General features: G+C 39.6%; 1 long non-coding RNA gene and 1 other non-coding gene across 2 annotated transcripts; both read left to right on the forward strand.

The window, feature by feature from the left end:
* Window positions 1-10,073: 10,073 nt before the first annotated feature.
* On the forward strand, window positions 10,074-11,121 carry LOC132483459 (uncharacterized). The gene is made up of 3 exons (XR_009531070.1): window positions 10,074-10,457; window positions 10,708-10,750; window positions 10,970-11,121. It is a non-coding gene; the product is annotated as an uncharacterized LOC132483459 (long non-coding RNA).
* Window positions 10,505-10,635, forward strand: LOC132501684 (small nucleolar RNA SNORA24). Its single transcript, XR_009534285.1, has one exon. It is a non-coding gene; the product is annotated as a small nucleolar RNA SNORA24 (small nucleolar RNA).
* Window positions 11,122-12,139: the final 1,018 nt, after the last annotated feature.

Consider the following 12,139-nt stretch of genomic DNA (forward strand, 5'->3'; position numbering starts at 1 on the left):
CTGTGAGTCTGTTTCTGTCTGAAATTATTCTTAACAAGGTCCCAAATGACCTCCACACAGCAAATCCAATAGTCATTTCTCAACTCCCATCTTACCTGTACCATGAACAGTTGATCATTCCCTCTTATTTGAAAAGCTTTCTTCTTGCCTTTCTCGTTTACACACTTCTCGTTACTTCACTTCTCAGTCCCCTTGGCTGGTTCCCGGTATTTTTCCTGTGGACCTGCCCAAGGGCTCAGTCTTTGATCCTATTTTCTATCTATACTTTGTCCCTTGGTATTCAGCATCCAATCTCATGGCTTTAAGCACCACCATGACAGCTCCCACATTTGTTCCTCCAGCCCAGACCTTTCCCCAGAACATACGCATATAGTGAACTACCCCCTCAACAATTCTACTTGGATGTCTAAAAGGCATCTCAAACTTAACACAGACAAAACCATCTTCCTGAATACTCCTCCAACCAAACCTGCTACTCCTCAGTCATCTCCATCTCAGCAAATAATCAAAAAAGCTTGAAGCCATTTTTCTCATACCCCTTTTCCCTTTCTCTTATAGCCTATATCCAATCTGTCCTCAAATACTATCAGTTCTACTGTAAAAATCTGTTGAGTTGAATCGTTTATTTACTCCACTGGTACCACTAAGCCAACACTGTTCTCTCATTGTATTATTGCACTAGCTTAACTGGTGTACCTGCTCCGACCCTATTCCCCACCACTGTTCTCTCTTCTCAGTAGAGCTTTGAGAAAGAACATGTAAGTCCAAAGTCATATCATGTCATTCCTCTGCTCAAAACTCTCCAGCGGTTACCGAGGTTACTCAAACAAACAAAATAAAACCTAAAAACCATACGATGACTTATAAGGCCCTAGGTAGCCTATTACCTTTCTAACTTCACTTCCTATTTGCTTACCCAACTCCAGCCAAACTGGTTTCATTTCTGTTCCTTGACTACATCAAGTATATGAGCTATTGATTGCTGAATAACAAATTATCCCCAAATTTACTGACTTAAAACAAACGTATCTCACACACTTTCTGTAGGTCATGAATCCAGGTATAGCTTAGCTGGATTCTCTGCTTCAGCGTCTCTGACAGACTGCAATCAACAGCTGGGGCTGTAATCATCTCAAGGCTCGGCTTGTTAAAGATTCACTTCCAAGCTCACTTACCTGGCTGTTGACAGGATTCAGTGGCCTACTGGTCTGATAGCCCCAGTTCCTTAATGGACGTTGGCCAGAGGCCACTCTCTGTTCTTTGCCACACAGGCCTCTCCAGCATAGGAGCTTGCTTCACCAAAGCAAGCAATCCAAAAAGGCAAGAGAAAGAATGGGAGCAAGACACAGATCAGAGTCTTTTATAACCTAACCCCAGAAGTGACATCTCATCCCTTTGCCACTCCAGGGAAGGGGATTGCATAACGGAGGGAGTGACATGAGGTGGGCATCATTAAGAGCCTTGTAAAATGCTGTCTACCACACAGGTTTGTTGCCACTCAGGAAGCACTGGTTGCATAGAACATTCTTCCACATATCAGCATGTTTCACTCCCTCACCTTCAAGTCTTTGACCTAATGTCACCTTCTCAGTGATATCTTTTTTTGTTTTTTTGCGGTACGCGGGCTTCTCACTGTTGTAGCCTCTCCCGTGGCGGAGCACAGGCTCCGGACGCGCAGGCTCAGTGGCCATGGCTCATGGGCCCAGCCGCTCCACGGAATGTGGGATCCTCCCGGACCGGGGCACGAACCCGTGTCCCCTGCATCGGCAGGCAGACTCTCAACCATTGCGCCACCAGGGAAGCAATCAGTGATATCTTTTTAAAATTACAATTCCTACCCCCCAAACACTCCTCATCCCCTTCTTTATTTTTCTCCACAGCACTTACTGACTTTAACATACTATACAATTTATTTACTGTGGTTGATTTCTATTTTGTCAAATTAGCTAAGCTAGTACTGCATTTCCACTTCCTTCCCTGAAAAGTTCCAAGATAGCATGGACCACAGACTCATTCTGCCTGAGATTTGGTAGGTGGAAGTGAAGCAGAAGTCCTATACTTTTACACGAGGAAGGCCAGTGCAGGGCACGAGGCAATGTTGCAGATCGTGCACATTGTCACGTCTTCTGCCACCACATGCTGTAGGTATTGGGTAGCAGTCAGGTCCAAACCTTCAATGCCTGCCAGATCTTCTCTTCCAATTTCAGCAACTCTTGAGTCTGTGACAAAGGACTAGCCCCTCCTGCAGATCACCTCCATCATCAAAGTTGAACCCTGGGAACCAGGGAGAAATCAGTGCAGATTCCAATCCATTCTCACGGGTTCCAGTTCATCCTTGCCAGTTTTCCTTGCTTCCTCCACTTGACAACAATTGTGATTTGACCTTTTGCTAGTAGTTCTGCTCCTCTGATAGAACTCTAATATTCATTTATGTGTGTTTTCTGCCATTAAAACATAAGCTCTGTGAGTAAAAAATATTGTCTGTTTTGTTTACTGCTCTTGCCCCAGCACCTAGAACAGGGCCTGGTACATAGTACAACTTTTTAAAACATAAGACACTAAGAATAAATATTAAGGGTGGCAAGAAAAGGAAAAGACTAATAGATGTTCTAGAAGAAAGGTTCCTGTAAAAATTTAAAACTGGAATGTGTCTTAATGGATGGATAGGAAGGAAATACAGTCTACACTATGAAATAGTATGAAAAAAATCAAGATGAGCATGCTAAGTGTAACATACACTGTATGTTGTCCAGGGATTAGGAATTTGACCTGGGGAAGCCATTATCATTTCTGTAGCAAATGACTAACCTGGAGAAAATGCTATTTCAGGAAATTTATCTTCCAGGAATACACTCAGTTGATTGGAAAGGGAGAATCAGAAAAGTAGGGATACAAATCACACATGTTGTCTTAGATTACTAGTATGACAACAGAGAAAAGGAAAAGGTAAATATAAAAATAATTGTTAAAACGTTATAACATGGCACCTGTAGAAATCATTAGTGTTATTTTTTGATTTCTGATTCTCCTCCTAAACACATAGTAGGGTTCCATTTCCTCACCTTTTTGAGGCTATGCATGGCCATGAAACCTGCTTTAGTCCCAGAAATATGAAGCAACATGACAAGTGCCACTTCAAAATGGCAGACTTTAATAACAAGTGTGACTCTCTACCTTCCCTTCTCCCTTCATGTTGCCTAGAAATATTACAAATGGTGAAGGTTTCATTAGTCTGAGTCTCTAAATGGCCAAGAGCATTACAAGAAACAAACCTTTGTGGTTTTAAGCCACAAAGACTTTGGATTGTTCATAACTGCAACTCAACCTCACCCATTCTGATTGTGGCAGTTTTAACTGGTGTCGACAAATATTTACATTCCCCTCTTTAAGAGATGGAGCTTAATTTCCCTCCCTTTTTGTGTGAGCTGAAGTTAATAACTAATTTCTAACAAGTGATGGCATGTAACTTCTCAGACTAGGTCTGAGAAAAACATTAGGACTGTCTCTTGGATCACTCACTTTGGGGAAAACCAAACTGCTGTAACTTGAGGACACTCGAGCAGACCTATGGAGATCCACATGCTGAGGAGTTGAGGCCTCCTGCCAACTATTAGCATTAGCTTGCCAAGCTCAGGAGTGAGCCACCTTGGAAGAGGATCCTACAGCCCCAGGCAACATCCTGAATGCAACCTCAAGAGATACACTAAGACAGCTTAGCTGCTCTTGGATTCCTGATCTGCAGAAATTGTACAAGATGATAAATGCTTACTGTCTTAATCCACCATGCTTTAGGCTAATTTGATACACAGCAATAGATAACAAATACATTGAATGATACAGAAACACACTAAAAATTGAACATTGAGGACAGAATGAAATCAAAGATAGCTCCTAGGCTTTGAGCTTTGAAAAATTTGGAAAAATTGTGATATCACTGACTGTAAGTTACTCAATTCCATTGTAGTTTTGAGGCAAGGGCCATGTCTGCTCAACAAACATTTGCTGGAGTCTTGTAAATGTTTAACAACTGAAAAAAGTGTTCAGAACTGAAAAAAATATTCCACTACAGATAGAGGAGAACCCTCATCTCCTCTCGTCTAGACACTATACCTCTATTACAATTTTGTTCCCAGTAGTACCACATTGCTAGTACACACCAACTGCAAGTTTAAGTTCCCGAAGTATTTTAAGACGAAAGTAAGCCCACAGGCGATTTCCTGACTATATTTCCTCCCACTTATCTCAACAATCATATGAGAGATGTGCAGTTATGCTACTTTTGTTTCCCTGATGATTACCATAGTTTCTAAACTAAAACGCTAAAAGGAAAAAGGGAGAAGTAGTATAGTTGAAGAATGAGTATTCTATAATGAACGGTTTCAGTTCATGTATCAAATGCAGAATTGAAATATTTTCCAGCCATCGTTTTATCAGTCTAACAGCTTCACCTCACAGTCTACCTTTAAAATCCTTAAACTAACCTTTATTTACAATCAATTTTTAATCCTTCTATCTATTACCACATTATCTCTCCTGAGAACTCACTCTAAGCCTCAAAGATTTGGCTTGAACAGTGGCTAAATCCATTAGGTATGATCTCGGAATCCCACCGAATTTAGAAATATTGCCATCTTAGCCACAAATTTCACACTAACAGTAGACAAAAACCATCACTAAAGCACCACTTGTTAAAATGAAAACAGACTAGAAAGTGATGACTTTTATTAAGCTTTATTTTAAAATAGTTTCCGATTTACAGAAAAGTTGCAAAAATGGTACAGGGAGTTCCCAGACACCTGTCGTCCAACTTCCCCTACTGTTAATATCTTATAATACCGTGTACATCTGTCACAACTAAGAAACCAGCACTGGCGCATTAGTATTAACTAAATTCCACACTTTATTCAAATTTCACCAGTTTTCCATTAATGTCCTTTTTCTGCTTGAGGATCCCAGCCAGGATACAACATTACATTCAGTCATTATGTCTCATCTCCTCTGGTGTGACAGTTTCACAAACTTTGATTTTCATGACCACAACAGTTTGGGTACAGTTTAGGGAATTAGTAGAACGTCCACCAATTTGATTTTGTCTGATGTTTTTCTCCTGAGTAGACTGGGGTTAGAGCTTTGCATAAGAATAACACAGAAGGAGGTGAAGTGTTCTTCTCATCACATCTTATCAGGGTACACACTATCAATATGACTTACCACTGATGTTGATATTGATTACCTGGTTTAGGTAGTATGTGCTAGATTTCTCTACTGTAAAGTTATGTTTTCCCCCTCTTGCCTTACCCTATCCTTTGAAAGCAAGTCACTAAGCACAGCCCATACTCAAGATGGTGCTGGGGTAGGAAAGGGGGATTAAACTTTATCTCCTGGAGAGAAGCGACTTTTTTAAATAAATATAAAATTAACTCAATTCCTGAAATACATACTGAGTACCTCAAAGCATTTGCTAATGCAATTTAGTGCCCATTTAATGTGAATAACTCTGCTAGGCACTTCAAATAATGGTTAGAAACAGACCTGCATCATGAGGAGCTAATAATATAGTGGAGAAAATATACCACAATAAAAATGCTAGTTAAGTACTATAATGCTAGTTAAGTCACAAAAAGGGAAAAATCAAATTCAGTTGGAGTTATGAAAAGTTTCATAGAACAAGAGATATTTAAGCAAGGTATTTAAAGCTGAGTATAATTTTGACAGATGGCAATTCAACAACCATTTATGATTTTAAAAATCTCAAAAAAGTGGGTATAGAGGGAATGTACCTCAATATAATAAAAGCCATATATATCAATCCCATACCTAATATCGTACAGTGAAAAGCTAAAAACTTTTCATCTAATATCAGGAACAAGACAAGGATGCCCACTCTCACCACTTTTGTTTAACATAGTATTTGAAGTCCTAGTCAGAGCAATTAGGCAAGAAAAAGAAATAAAAGGTATCCAAATTGGAGAGAGGTAAAACTGTCACTATTTTAGACAACATGATTTAATATATAGAAAACCCAAAGATTCCTCCAAAAAACTGTTAGAACTAACAAACGAATTCAGTAAAGTTGCAGAATACAAAATCAATATACAAAAATCTGTTACATTTCTATACGTTAATAACAAACTATTGGAAAAAGAAATTAAGAAAACAATCCCATTTACAATTGCATCAAAAAGAATAAAATACCTAGGAATAAATTCAACAAGGATGTGAAAGACTTGTACACTGAAAACTATAATACACTGATGAAAGAAACTGAAGACACAAACAAATGGAAAGATTATCCATGCTCATGGATTGGAAGAATATTGTTATAACATCCATACTATGCAAAGCAATCTACAGATTCAATGCAATCCTTACCAAAATTCCAATGGCATTTTTCACAGAAATGGAACAACAAACATAAAATTTGTATGAAATCACAAAAGACCCCAAATAGCCAGAGCAATCTTGAGAAAGACGAACAAAGCTGAAAGCATCACGCTCCCTGATTTCAAACTATACTACAAAGCTCTAGTGATCAAAACAGCATGGTGTTGGCACAGAAAGAGACACATAGATCAATAGAACAGAATAGAGATCCCAGAAATAAACCCACACATATACAATGAGTTAATTTATGACACAGGAGCCAAGAATATACAATAGGGAAAGGATAGTCTCTTCAATAAAACTGGAAAACCACATGCAAAAGATTAAAAATAGGCCACTATCTTACACCATACACAAAAATGAACTCAAAATGGATTAAAGACTTGAATGTAAGACCTGAAACCATAAAACTCCTAGGAGAAAACATAGGTGGTAAGCTCCTTGACATCAGTCTTGGTGATGATTTTTTTTTTTTCAGTGCCATACAGCATGTGGGAACTTAGTTCCCTGACCAGGGGTTGAACACATGCCCCCTGCATTGAAAACACATAGTTTTAACCACTAGACCACCAAGGAAGTCCCTTGGAGATGATTTTTTGAAACTGACCCCAAAAGTACAGGTAACAAAAGCAAAAATAAACAAGTGGGGCTACAACAAACTAACAGGTTTTGGCACAGCAAAGGAAACCATCAACAAAACGAAAAGGCAGCCTACTGAATGGGAGAAAATATTTGCAAATCATATATCCTGCTAAGGAGCTAATATCCAAAATATATAAAAACTCATACAACTCAATAGCAAAAACAAACAATCCAATTAAAAAAAAAATGGGCAGAAGATCTAAATAGACATTTTTCCAAAGACATGCAAACAGCCAAGAGGCACTTGAAAGGATGCTCAATGTCACTAGTGATCAGGAAATGTACATCAAAAATATAATGAGATATCACCTCACACATGTTAGTATGGCTATTATCAAAAAGACAAGGAATAACAAGTGTTGGTAAGAATGTGGAGAAAAGGGAACGCTCATGCACTGTTGGTGGGAATGTAATTGGTGTGCAGCCACTATGGAGAACATTATGAGGGTTCTTCAAAAATTTAAAAGTAGAACTAGAGGGTGATCCAGCAATTCCACTCCTTGGTATTTACTCAAAAAAAACAAAACACTAACTCAAAAAGATATATGCACCCCCATGTTCACTGAAGGGTTATTTTTAACAGCCAAGATATGGAAACAACCTAAGTGTCCACTGGTGGATGAATGAAAAAAGATGTGGTACACACACACACACACACACACACACACGCAAAGGAATACTATTAAGCCATAAAAAAGAATGAAATCTTGTCATTTGTGACAATATGGATGGATCTTGAGGGTATTATGCTAAATGCAATACATGGGACAGAGAAAGACAAACACTGTATGATCTCACTTATATGTGGAATCAAAAAAACAATCACCACCACCACCACTCACAGACTCATAATATAAACTGCAAGTTATAAAATAAGTAACTCCTGGAGATGTAATATACAACATAGTGACCATAGTTAATAAGTGTATTGCACATTTGAAAGTTACTAAGAGAGTAAATCTTAAAAGTTCTCACCACAAGAAAAAAAAAATGTTTTAACTATGTATGAGGATGGAGGTTAACTAGACTTACTGTGGTGATCATTTCACAATATATACAAATATCAGATCATTATGTTGTACACCTGAAACTAATCTAACGTTATGTCAACTACAGGAAGAAAAAAAGAAAAGATGGGAAATAGATGGAAAGACATTCAAGATGGAGAAAAGAGCATAAACAAAATGAGGGTTCTCTCTCTCTCCCTCTCTCTCTCATTCATCCAGTGTTTTAGCACTTTAACCCAACACAAACATTCATTTTAAGATCTTCACTAAGTCTTACTAGGTTAGCATAAGTGAATGGTGTTAGGGGCTATATTAAGTCCCCCCGAAATTCATTATGCTTAAGTCCTAACCCCCCAGTACCTCAGAATATGACTATATTTGGAGGTAAGGTCTTTAAAAAAATAATTGAGGTTAAAAGAGGTCATTAGGACAGGCCCTAATCCAATATGACCGATGTCCTTATAAGAAGATATTAAGTTATAGACAGGCACAGAGAGAAGACGATGTGAAGAAACAGGCCCATCTACAGGTCAAGAAGAGGTCTCTGAAGAAACACACCTGTGGGCACCTTGATCTCAGACTTCTAGTCTCCAAAATTATGAGAAAATAAATTACTGTTGTTTAAGACATCCTGTCTGTGGTATTTTGCTAGACCAGGCCTAGCAAAACAACACATGCTCAGTTAGAGATTCTAAATCAAATCTAATTTGGCAAAATTCCCCACTGTGATGTTATTTAAACCTTATTATTGTGTAGTTCTTTCCATTCACTAGTATCATGAAGAGAGTAAAGTTAAGGTGAAGAAAGGAAAAAGTGAGCCTTAAAAACAACTTTAGTTCTTTCTAATTTTATGCCCTATAAACTTGTCCATTCCAACCCTAACAGAAATTTTTGCCCTAAATTGTTTCCCCTAGAAAAGTATGTAGTGATTTCATGAAGCTTCACAGATCTCTCTTGTAGCACTTTATTCACCAGATCGCTTGATAACATTACCCCTGACAGCAACTGCTGCAACATAGTGCCCCGAATGGTCCACTAGTAAGTAAAAGCTTCACCTCGATCCACCCTTTTGTCTCATACAGGAGGAAAATTAAAAGGGAAAATAGAAAATAAATTTAAATGGCACTTAACAAGCACATATCTAGGACTAAAAGTATTCCTGAACGTCTGTAATTCCCTTTTTCAAGAAATAGACCTACGATATTTTTAGCTGCACCCCCAAAGAAACGTACAGCAGGGAAGTTAAGACCCAGGTGTCTACTTGCAAGAGTCAACAGAAGCTCTGGAGCGGCTAGATTGTGGACCACAAACCATGGGTCCGAAGGAAACACGGGAAACGTTCACACACGCATGTAAAAGGGTCTCCCGCACGCTCGTCCGGTCTAATACCCTTTCCTTTTCCTAATCTTGTGTTTACAAAATCGTTTGGCAAGGCTTTCAGTAGAGTGCAAATACTCCTAAGAGATTAGACTCCTCCAAAACAAAACAAAAACTGATTGCAGACCACTGACACCTGCGCTTCAGGAACAGCAATGTCGGCGGAACACGGGAAGATACGGAGTTTTTTAGCAGAGACCAAAAAAAAAAAAAAATCAGCTAGTTCTATGAAAACCAACCAACAAAAAGGTTAAGAAGCAGAGAACTATCGAACCTGGTGCTTTGGTAACAAGGGTGACTTCTAAAATAACTCTCCTATCAAATCAACCCTTCCGCCTTCTTCACTCAGCGGACGCGCGAGTCCGGCAAGATTTCCTGATTTCGCGAGAACTTTTGGCAACTCTGAATGCGCACGCGTCAGAATCGGAGGCCACGTGAGCAGCCCAGATCTAGCCGGGGGGCGAGGCGGGGTGGAGAAGCTGAGGAAGGGGAGGGCCATCAGGAAGGCGGTGGCCAACGGATGGGGTGGAACCTCAGCGGAGCTGGGAGGGCGGGGCGGAGGGAGAAAGCGCGTAGGCCCCGCCCCTCGCGGCGCTTCCCCGGAATAGCGTCACCCGCTCTATAAAAGAGCGTGTGGCGAAGGACTCGGCCTTTTACATCCGGGAAGCGTCGAGTTTATGTGGGAGTGTCGCATTGTTTCGTGCGCTAAAATACTTGAGACAGAACTTTAGGCCAACTTTAAAATGCAGGAGATGCAACAGTCTTGTAGAAGTAGATCAACGTCAGCTTGGAAAACCTCTAGGTTCAAACGCCTGAGTGGACTTAAATGTTCATTGATTCGCGGGGCAGCCACGTTCAGCCGGGGGCGCTGAGTCGGAAAACTAGCGCCCGTGGGCCGTGGGCCTTCCGGCAAAGGTTAAATGCAGCTGATGACTCCGGTTAAGGTCATTAGTTTCGCTGTTGGTGTCATGTGGCCATCTTGAATCTACTCCACCACTATTAAATAGTAACGCCGCATCCTGATAACCCGCCAGTTTGATCCAGGTGGTGAGTATCTGTAGTTGTCCTTGCTGGTCTTTTCTGGGATTATGAATCTCCATGTATCTTTGGGACCTGTCAGCTGTGGCAGTCTCCCTTCCTAGCCATGGAAGAGCATATTCTTGTTTATTGGCAAAGCTGTCACCATTTAATTGGTATCAGATTCTGACTTGCACAAGTAACATTCTTCTTCACTTTAAAAATCAGGAGGGTACTGCGTTATTGGGCAGACATCTAACTACTGTTCAAATGTTTTTAGGAAGCTGAGCTAATTGTTCCAATGGATGATGGAAAACAACAAGGTACGTTCCTGTTTTATATATAAATATTTATTTCTGAATCTGAAACCTTAGTGCTAAGGATTTGGAAGGCCAAAATTGGCATAGTTTGCTGGCATTTTGTAATTTAAAAGAGTTAATAGCCAACTGAATAGAAAGTAACTGAAGTAGCTGCTAAGACTCGGCACCATGAGGTAAGTACACAAATTAGAGTTTTATAAAGCTGGTTTTCTTCTCTTGCAGAAGTCAAGAAATCCAAAGCGATATGGGTGAAGTCTTACTTAGCATCCTGAAGTACACTGCCAAATGTGATTTTAAATCTCAAGTATGGTATTTAAATGGAGAATAAATAAGTGCTTCCTTGCTGTATCAATAAAATGCTCGATTTGTACAGATGTCAGTGTTCCCTGACTGAATGACTAATAAGTGCAAAGGTAACTACAAGTAGTGAACAGGCTACCTCCTGTTCCACTGTTGGGAGCTCGAGTGGAAGTAACATGAATTAGTATTGTTGTGTAAGGTATTTGGGGAAAACTCTTATACATAAAAACCAGTTTACCCCTGAGGAAGAGAGCAGGGTCATTTAATACCACACAGAAGATTAAGGAAACTGTGCACGGTGAAAAGCTATGCACTTTACTTACACAGATATGCACTGAACACGTGCATCTTTAAAACTCACACTTAACATTTAACAAGAAAAAAATAAGCTATGATAAATGCATATTTTATGAACTAAACATTCTACCTCAAGGCTGAGCAAACTGCAGGCCATCTGTTAACTATCTGTTCTTTAAGTTTGCCAGCCTCTGGTCTAAAAAGCCAATATAAATGTTTGCATCAGCGCTGTAGTTCAATTACAAGGATGGCCCATGAGAAACTATCAGGAAGATAAATTTTCTCACCTGCATGCAGGTTTTTCCCAAGCCCTTGTGCATGTGTGCACCGTCTATAGCTCTGTCATCTCTAGATGTAAATGCAAAGTTTTTCCTTTACCAAAGTCATGAGTGTTTAGAAAACGTATTAATGCTATTCTACTTGAACATTGCAGTTGTGCCAAGTAGTAAACTATAAAGCACTTTTAGGTTAGCATCAGTTTTTTTACATAACTCAGAATTTACAAAAGGGATGCAATATGATACAGAAGGGAAAGGAATGGGGGTGAAGTCCCTCCATGGTGATTTAGCCATTTAAGAGGATTACTTAAGCATTCTTAATCCTATAGTTTGCACTCAACAACGCTTCACCTTTTTTCACTACCTGGGATTTTGGGAAGGACATGATAGCAGTCATGTCACCTCTGATAAGGATTACTCAAGTATCCTGAGGGCTTAGCTTTTATATTTGGGCAAAGATTTTGTGCTGCTACCAAGAATGCCCTGTAGGATACATAAGCAGCTATCCCTTACTCCT

This window comes from Mesoplodon densirostris, chromosome 1, assembly GCF_025265405.1.
Source record: "Mesoplodon densirostris isolate mMesDen1 chromosome 1, mMesDen1 primary haplotype, whole genome shotgun sequence".
NCBI classification, from domain to species: Eukaryota; Metazoa; Chordata; class Mammalia; order Artiodactyla; family Ziphiidae; genus Mesoplodon; species Mesoplodon densirostris.